A 10133-nucleotide genomic window follows, 5' to 3' on the forward strand; every position below is an offset into this window, starting at 1 on the left:
GAGAGAAGAAGGGAAAAAGGGAGGAATGGAGGAAGAAAGGAAGGAAGGAAGGAAAGAAGGAAGGAAGGAAGGAAGGAAGTAAGGGGAGGGAGGAAGGATGAAAGGAAGGAGAGGGGAGGAGGGAGACAAGAAGGAAGGGAGGAAGGGAAGAAGGGAGGAAGGGAAGAAGGGAGGGAGGGAGGGAGGGAGGAAGGTAGGAAGTAAGGAAGGAAGTAAGAGGGAGGGGGAAGGGAGGAAGAAGGAAGGAAGGAAGAGGGAGGGGGAGGGAGGAAGAAGGAAGGATGAAGGGAGGGAGGGACTGATTTCTTTCTGTTTGAACCCATTATTTTTTATTTTTATCTTTCCCCATGAGATGTTCTCTGGAGTTCATGTTGGGTTTGAACAATACAATGAAACATTTTGGAACAAAAATAGAGATCACCAAAGCCCAGCTGGAAGACAGGATGGCAAAGACCTCCATTGCCACAGTATACATGCCCCGGGCACTGAGATAGGCTGGGATAAAGGACACCCACACACTGAGGAAAGCCAACATACTGAATGTGATCAATTTGGCTTCATTGAAACTGTCAGGGAGGTGTCTGGCCAGGAAGGCAACAATGAAACTGATGGAGGCCAAGAGGCCAAGGTATCCCAGCATGCACCAGAAAGCAAAGGGTGACCCTTCATTGCAATTAAGTATTATGATTCATGGTTTGGTGTCAGTGTCAAGTTCATAAAATGGAGGGAAGAAGAACAGCCAAATACCACATATGGTTAATTGATTAAGGGCACATAAAAGAATAACACCGTAGGACACCCTTATTCCTGTCCACTTTCTTAACCTGCTGCCGGGTTTGGTTGCATTAAAGGCAATGACAACAGTGATGGTTTTGGCCAGAACACAGGAGATGCAGAGGGCAAAAACCATCCCAAATGCCACCTGGCGCAGAAGGCACTTTTCAGGCTGTGGGTAACCAATGAACCCTAAAGAGCAAAGGAAACAGAGGAACAGGGAAAGCAGGAGAAGGCAGCTAAGGGAGTAGTTGTTGGCTCGGACTATTGGTGTCTTTTTGTGGTAAATAAAAACTCCTAGAACACCAAGTGGGATTAGGGAAGAAAAGACGGAAATGGCTGCTAAGCTGTAACCCAAAGGATCTCCATAGGAAAGGAACTCTGTAGGCCTTGGTAGGCATCTGTCCTGCTGTAGATTGGGCCACGTGTCCCAGGAACATGGATTACATTCCGCAGCATCTGGAATACAACAATTATATTAATTCTGTTTATTAACAGCAGCTGTATATTTATCTGCACAATAAAGTACCTGTTATGTTTGAAATCTGCCCCTGGGGACACCGGGCACACTCATAGCAACATAGGGGCTTTCCGGGTAGAATCACTTTCCGAAATCCTGAGAGGCAGCTTGGGCTGCACTTGGAAATAGGGACCTATGGGAATTAGGGTGGATATTGAAGACAAGTACACAATGCAATATTAATAAGGACGTTATCATTGGTATAATCAATAATGTTGTACATCCCCCCCTGTTGGTCATTTGGTGCTGGGCATGAAGATGACTTGTATACCCTTCCCAAAAATAAAAGTTTATAGGTGACTGAAGTGACTCAAAAGACATGGAGAATTGTATATAATTCACATTTTGCACCAAATATTTCCATATCTACATCCATTGTACACAATTTCATAACACTTCAGTAACATAAAACTGGTCTTTATGGTCATTTGTTCGCGGCAAAACCTGGTGAACAAATCTGAGGGTGAATTTATCTAGGGTCTTCTATGAGCTTACCAACAGAATACTCCAATTAAAAAGTTTTGGGTCTTGCTTTGATTTATATTGGCCAACCAAATGGTGAATGGCTTGTTTATATATAATTTCTTCTGTCTTTGTGTATATATTAGAAGCTCACCACTAGGTTTGATACCTTTGCGTACTAAGAACAAAGCAAAGTCAAGAGAACTTTACACATCCGCACTACATCAATGATTTCTCTTTCTTTGTTCTTCATTTCATCATTGTAGGATCTATGTAGCTAATGGGCTTTTCTTGCCGTACCTGAGTATCTCTGTTGGACCATATTATAGAGTCTCTCTCTACATTGAGAGTCTTCCCATTTGCTGAATTCAAGTCATAGCTTCCAACAACAATCTGATCCATTTTCCCTCCAACACTGGCACGCCAATTCACAACGTCATAGACGGCTGGAGGGTTTCCCGTTGCATCAAAAGATACTTGACCACCATCTTTGGTCTTGAAGTTCACATTTTTAACATAGTGGAGAAGCTGCGAAATGTTGAGCGTTGTAGTCAATATAAAGTGATCCTGAGCAGGGAAATACATTGAAGTTAGTGTAAAAGTGAAGTCACTTACCTGCCAAGGCCGTAATGATGAAATATTAGCACAGGATCCATTTAGGAACGGTCCAATTCCTGGTGTACACTGATGCAAGTTGTGTAGGGCCTGGGCCATTGCATAAACAGCAGTGTAAACATTGAGAGAACTTCTGTGAAGTTCTTCAACCACCAGGCTCTCAGTGTTTTCTTTTCCAGTACAGGCATGGATGGTACCATTGTTAGTTAGTTCAGTTGCATTCTTCTGGTTGAGCCATTTACATAAGAAAGCTTCCTCCCAGAATTCCCTTACAAATGAATCATGGGAATCTTTAAAAGGATGGAGACTCTTGAGGTACTTGGTGAATTTTGGAAGTTGTCCACCATGGATTGAAAACCCCACGGCGCCCACCAACACCTGCTGGAATCTTTCATCAGACAGTAGAGCAGAATTAGCCCAAGCTTCACTGCCTACCCAAATAGTGCCAGTGGCATTTTGCCTTATTAGTTCTTCAAGAACAATAACAAAATCAGAATCAGGCGATATCACAAGCACAACTTTGGCAGATGACTCCCTAATGACCTGGGCAAGGTGGGGGGCATTTCTATTTGGCAAACCGGTCAAAATGTTCTCAATGAAAGCAAAACACCCGCCAGCGATGATTACCTCTTGTTTAACCATTTGCATTCCGAATTGGCCATAATCATCATCATTGGCCAGGAGGCCAACCCAAGTCCAATCAAAGGAAGAGACCAACTCTGCCAATCCTCTCATCTGGAATTCATCACTAGGTATGGTACGGAAAAAGGAAGGGAACTGATCGCGATTGTTCAGAACGGGGCTTGATGCAAAGTAACTGATCTGTTTGGACGTAGTTGACAGACAAATAAAGTTAATGTTGTTCCTTTTTGTTACTAATAATTGACAAAATAACCTAGAACATCATAGTCTACTTCAAGTAGCTGCTTGTGTAGGTTCAGGGGCCTCAGTGGGCAAAGGGGTTTAAACACAAATTCTTACTTTCTTTGTGTAGGTTTATTTATGTGTTCTAGATGTTCTAGAACTCTTTAGCTAAGGAATCAACCAACAGCCTCAAAGATGGTCCAGAAATAGAAAAGATAAGCCTGAAAGTGAATAGATGGCCCATAAATAAGAGTAATAATTATATTTTAGAATATTCCTTGTTTACCTGTGGATATCGGTACAGTCCCAACATTTCCGCCATGAGAATGGAGCGGGTGGAGCCGCAGTCCCCAATTATACCGGCAAGAGGTGCCTCTTGATGACAGTGATAATTTAAGGTGATTTCTTGCCCCCCTGACAGCATCCAAAGAGCCCCTTGGGCTGATCTGCGCACAGTAATGCAGGTATCATAGATATGGTAGCCTAGCGTGATGTTGGGAAGAAGATCTGGATCAGAATTGATTTCATCCACAGCAAATATTAGGGCCTGCATGCTGTGATAATATTCAATTGCATACCTGGAATAATGATAACGGCTGTTGTTACAAAATTAAAAAAATCAGGCCCGCAAGTTTAATCCTGACCCCGGCCCATAAACCCTTTTATCTAATCCCTTGCATGTTCGATTACTAGGTCCAGGGGAAGTTGGGATCCTTACACCTCTGTAGTCATAGAATCTCAACTGCTAGTGATACAGACTTCCACTATAAGCTGCCTTCAGTGTGTTTCCCTGTCCCGGCTCCTCCAGTGACGCTGGTCCTGCCCTGTCCCAATGTCTCCATTGATATCAACTCAATAACACACCTATTTCTGGCCACAGGTTTTACTGCCAGCCATTTTGGTCAAAGCGGAACTTGTATTGCCAGTGTTTGAACATTTTGCACTGTTTCACTTTAGATGCTTTTCCTTGGGGGGACTTTTAGTTTACCCAGGAAAACAATATATCATTTTTTTCAGGACAACCTAAGCTTTCAAAATATGGTAGAATTTTTGTGTAATTCTAATTCTGTAACAAGATATTGGTTTCTAAATGTCTAAAAATGAAAAAAAATCTTATTTTCCATAATATAAACACATATATCAGAAACAAAAATTATTTTATGCCTGAAAATACAACTGATTTGTCCCAAGTCCCAAGTCTCCTGAACGTGCCAATACCAAATATATATAGTTTTATGGAGATTTCTCACTTGTATAGGTCAAAAACTCCCAGCAGTACACTACCAAATTTCCAAAGCACTGCTTCAGAAAGCTGCATACTTTAGATTTCAAGGCCAAAAATTCCACTAACAGAAGGTTTATCCCAGAAAATAATATATTTTTGGAAAGAACAGATTGTGGGGAATCCAGAATAGGCACAACTGTCTGTCTACTCCAAACTACCAAGTTGCAATGCTTTCCTAAAGTTATTGTTTTTCATCAAAATGTGTGATTTTTTTTTTTTTCTAAATTGCTTCAAAGCTTCCAGTCTATGGTATCTTATCTCCTACAGGTCATAAAGTAACCAAATAAAACACCCTAAATTTGAATGCCAGAGGTCTACTGAACAGTTTGATGCCCAATATGTATAGGTTTACCTAAGTATGTGGCATGTAGGGGCCCCAATGGGAACATACCCCCATATGATCTATCATTTCTGTCATTTCAGCTCCTGACATTTCTAAATATCACCTCAAAGCTTCCACTTTGCAGCATCTTATCTCCCACATAGCATTAGGTACCAAGATAAAACACCCTAAATATGAACGCCAAGGGTACACTGAATAGTCTGATGCCCAATATGTATAGGTTTACCTAAGTATGTGGAATGTAGGGGCCCCAATGTGAACATACCCCCATATGATCTATCATTTCTGTTATTTCAGCTTACGCGAAATCAACATCATTATATGAGGGATTAAGCTAGTAGAAAGTGCACTCACCCCAGAAAGTCATATATTTTTGGAAAGTACACATCCCCCCGAATCTAAGATGGGTACCCATGTCTTTCTACTCCAAAGTACATAGCTGCAAAGCTTTCCTAAATTTGGCGATTTTGATGACATCTCCGAAAATAATCTCAAAACTTCCACTATGCAGGATCTTATTTTCTATAGGTCATTAGGTACCAAGATAAAACACCCTAAATATGAACCCCAGAGGTCTACCAAACAGTTTGATGCCCACTGTACATAAGTTTATCAAAGCACATGGCACTTAGAGACCCCCAAATATACCTTGTGCACACTAATTTCATGGCTTACCTTTACCTAATTCATAAACACATGGCAGTTTCATGAGGGGTAGAAGTTGCAGAAATGCAGGGTGACCCCTGAAAACCATATATTTTTGGAAAGTACACATTCTGACAAATCCAACATTGGTAAAAAGTCCTTTCTACACCAAAGTAACAATCTGCAAAGCTTTCCTAAATTAAGTGGTTTTTATGATATTTCAGAAAATCACCTAAAAATATTGCAATTTGCCACATTTATCTCACACAATTTCTTGAATACAAAGGCAAATCACCCCAAATAGGAACACCAGAGGTCTACTGAACAGTTTGATGCCCAATATGCATAGATATACCAAAGTCTGTGGTGTGTACTGACCCCAAAATGAAAATAGCGCATATGGATTTCTCGCCTGCCAACTCAGCTTTTGCACAAAGAGCCCCCTGACAGCGTATTATGTGCCATAACCCCCCTAACTATACAGAGACCCCCAAAAAAACAGGCTGGGCCCCCTTAGCTCATAACAAGTTTACAGATATATAGAAACATTGGGGTGACAGTCACCCTGCTATAGTTCCAGGGGTACCCAGGGCACAAATAAGCACTCACCCCAAATCCCCCCCTAACTGGCCTTCAGGCTGGGCCCCCTTAGCCCATAACAAGGTTACAGATATATAGAAACATTCGGGTAACAGTCACCCCGCTATAGTTCCATGGGTACCCAGGGCACAAATAAGCACTCACCCCAAATCCCCCCCTAACTGGCCTTCAGGCTGGGCCCCCTTAGCCCATAACAAGGTTACAGATATATAGAAACATTGGAGTAACAGTCACCCCGCTATAGTTCCAGGGGTACCCAGGGCACAAATAAGCACTCACCCCAAATCCCCCCCTAACTGGCCTTCAGGCTGGGCCCCCTTAGCCCATAACAAGGTTACAGATATATAGAAACATTGGGGTAACAGTCACCCTGCTATAGTTCCAGGGGTACCCAGGGCACAAGCACTCACCCCAAATCCCCCCCTAACTGGCCTTCAGGCTGGGCCCCCTTAGCCCATAACAAGGTTACAGATATATAGAACATTGGGGTAACAGTCACCCCGCTATAGTTCCAGGGGTACCCAGGGCACAAATGAGCACTCACCCCAAATCCCCCCCTAACTGGCCTTCAGGCTGGGCCCCCTTAGCCCATAACAAGGTTACAGATATATAGAAACATTGGGGTAACAGTCACCCCGCTATAGTTCCAGGGGTACCCAGGGCACAAATAAGCACTCACCCCAAATCCCCCCCTAACTGGCCTTCAGGCTGGGCCCCCTTAGCTCATAACAAGTTTACAGATATATAGAAACATTGGGGTGACAGTCACCCTGCTATAGTTCCAGGGGTACCCAGGGCACAAATAAGCACTCACCCCAAATCCCCCCCTAACTGGCCTTCAGGCTGGGCCCCCTTAGCTCATAACAAGTTTACAGATATATAGAAACATTGGGGTGACAGTCACCCTGCTATAGTTCCAGGGGTACCCAGGGCACAAATAAGCACTCACCCCAAATCCCCCCCTAACTGGCCTTCAGGCTGGGCCCCCTTAGCCCATAACAAGGTTACAGATATATAGAAACATTCGGGTAACAGTCACCCCGCTATAGTTCCATGGGTACCCAGGGCACAAATAAGCACTCACCCCAAATCCCCCCCTAACTGGCCTTCAGGCTGGGCCCCCTTAGCCCATAACAAGGTTACAGATATATAGAAACATTGGAGTAACAGTCACCCCGCTATAGTTCCAGGGGTACCCAGGGCACAAATAAGCACTCACCCCAAATCCCCCCCTAACTGGCCTTCAGGCTGGGCCCCCTTAGCCCATAACAAGGTTACAGATATATAGAAACATTGGGGTAACAGTCACCCTGCTATAGTTCCAGGGGTACCCAGGGCACAAGCACTCACCCCAAATCCCCCCCTAACTGGCCTTCAGGCTGGGCCCCCTTAGCCCATAACAAGGTTACAGATATATAGAAACATTGGGGTAACAGTCACCCCGCTATAGTTCCAGGGGTACCCAGGGCACAAATGAGCACTCACCCCAAATCCCCCCCTAACTGGCCTTCAGGCTGGGCCCCCTTAGCCCATAACAAGGTTACAGATATATAGAAACATTGGGGTAACAGTCACCCCGCTATAGTTCCAGGGGTACCCAGGGCACAAATAAGCACTCACCCCAAATCCCCCCCTAACTGGCCTTCAGGCTGGGCCCCCTTAGCTCATAACAAGGTTACAGATATATAGAAACATTGGGGTAACAGTCACCCTGCTATAGTTCCAGGGGTACCCAGGGCACAAATAAGCCCTCACCCCAAATCCCCCCCTAACTGGCCTTCAGGCTGGGCCCCCTTAGCCCATAACAAGGTTACAGATATATAGAAACATTGGGGTAACAGTCACCCTGCTATAGTTCCAGGGGTACCCAGGGCACAAATAAGCACTCACCCCAAATCCCCCCCTAACTGGCCTTCAGGCTGGGCCCCCTTAGCCCATACTTCCAGGGGTACCCAGGGACTGCCCTGTGTCAGTTCCATACCACGTTACTTACATCTGACATTGGAGTTCTGGGGGTTTGTTAGTGAAATCAATGTCAACGTAGACTCTTTCCACATGGACTGGGAATGTCCCTCCTATAATAATATCTCCTGGGCGGCTCATATGGCCACTGAGGTTTCGTTGGGCAGGCTGCAGCCAATCTTGGAGTCCAGACAAGAGGACAACTCTATAGCCATGATACACAGAAACCCTGCCTTTGATAGGCCAAACAACCCAACGTGACACATGTTCCTAATGCAGAGAATCATCTCCAACATGCAGGATACTGACTCTCTCTCTCGCAGTTTTATACATTGTACATAGGCAGACCTGTGGGAAGTCAGGCGTTAATTGGGTTTAATTATTGATACTGCCCAGGGAATCTAAACTAATACCAGATATAAATCTCTTTATAAATTTACAAGTTGAGTCCCAAAAGAGACCCAATACGAGGTGAGGGATTTGCACAAAGCAACACCAAGTCAAGATTCCCTTTTCTCTGTAATAATAAAACAGTACCTGTACTTGATCCCAACTAAGATATAATTACCCCTTATTGGGGGCAGAACAGCCCATTTTGGGTTTATTTAATGGTTAAATGATTTCCCTTTTCTCTGTAATAATAAAACAGTACCTGTACTTGATCCCAACTAAGATATAATTACCCCTTATTGGGGGCAGAACAGCCCTATTGGGTTTATTTCATGGTTAAATGATTCCCTTTTCTCTGTAATAATAAAACAGTACCTGTACTTGATCCCAACTAAGATATAATTACCCCTTATTGGGGCAGAACAGCCCTATTGGGTTTATTTAATGGTTAAATGATTCCCTTTTCTCTGTAATAATAAAACAGTACCTGTACTTGATCCCAACTAAGATATAATTACCCCTTATTGGGGCAGAACAGCCCTATTGGGTTTATTTAATGGTTAAATGATTCCCTTTTCTCTGTAATAATAAAACAGTACCTGTACTTGATCCCAACTAAGATATAATTACCCCTTATTGGGGGCAGAACAGCCCTATTGGGTTTATTTAATGGTTAAATGATTCCCTTTTCTCTGTAATAATAAAACAGTACCTGTACTTGATCCCAACTAAGATATAATTACCCCTTATTGGGGCAGAACAGCCCTATTGGGTTTATTTAATGGTTAAATGATTCCCTTTTCTCTGTAATAATAAAACAGTACCTGTACTTGATCCCAACTAAGATATAATTACCCCTTATTGGGGGCAGAACAGCCCTATTGGGTTTATTTAATGGTTAAATGATTCCCTTTTCTCTGTAATAATAAAACAGTACCTGTACTTGATCCCAACTAAGATATAATTACCCCTTATTGGGGCAGAACAGCCCTATTGGGTTTATTTAATGGTTAAATGATTCCCTTTTCTCTGTAATAATAAAACAGTACCTGTACTTGATCCCAACTAAGATATAATTACCCCTTATTGGGGGCAGAACAGCCCTATTGGGTTTATTTAATGGTTAAATGATTCCCTTTTCTCTGTAATAATAAAACAGTACCTGTACTTGATCCCAACTAAGATATAATTACCCCTTATTGGGGCAGAACAGCCCTATTGGGTTTATTTAATGGTTAAATGATTCCCTTTTCTCTGTAATAATAAAACAGTACCTGTACTTGATCCCAACTAAGATATAATTACCCCTTATTGGGGGAAGAACAGCCCTATTGGGTTTATTTAATGTTTCAATTATTTTTGAATTGAATTAAGATATGGTATATCCCGAGCACTCTGGGTAACAGGTCCCATACTGTATAATAAATGGTTTAGCTAATTAAGATAAACACAGACACAAGGACATTATTGCACTAAACTAGCTCAGTGCTCAAGCACACTAAGGGGCCCATTTCATGAATCGTGGTTTTTGCCGCTTTATTAAATGGAAAAAAATGGAAAAAGAAGCAAAAACAACACCATCTAGAAGCTGTTGAGGTCAATCTTTATTTAATTTGTGTTTATTTGATCACATGCAAAGGCAAACGTTTGAATTATCATGTGGGCAAATAGTA

At 42.8% G+C, this 10133-nt stretch overlaps 1 pseudogene; it reads right to left on the reverse strand.

Moving 5' to 3' along the window:
• Positions 1–322: 322 nt before the first annotated feature.
• On the reverse strand, positions 323–3788 carry LOC100493842 (annotated as a pseudogene).
• Positions 3789–10133: the final 6345 nt, after the last annotated feature.

The sequence above is a fragment of the Xenopus tropicalis genome, chromosome 3 (assembly GCF_000004195.4).
Source record: "Xenopus tropicalis strain Nigerian chromosome 3, UCB_Xtro_10.0, whole genome shotgun sequence".
Lineage (NCBI taxonomy): Eukaryota > Metazoa > Chordata > Amphibia > Anura > Pipidae > Xenopus > Xenopus tropicalis.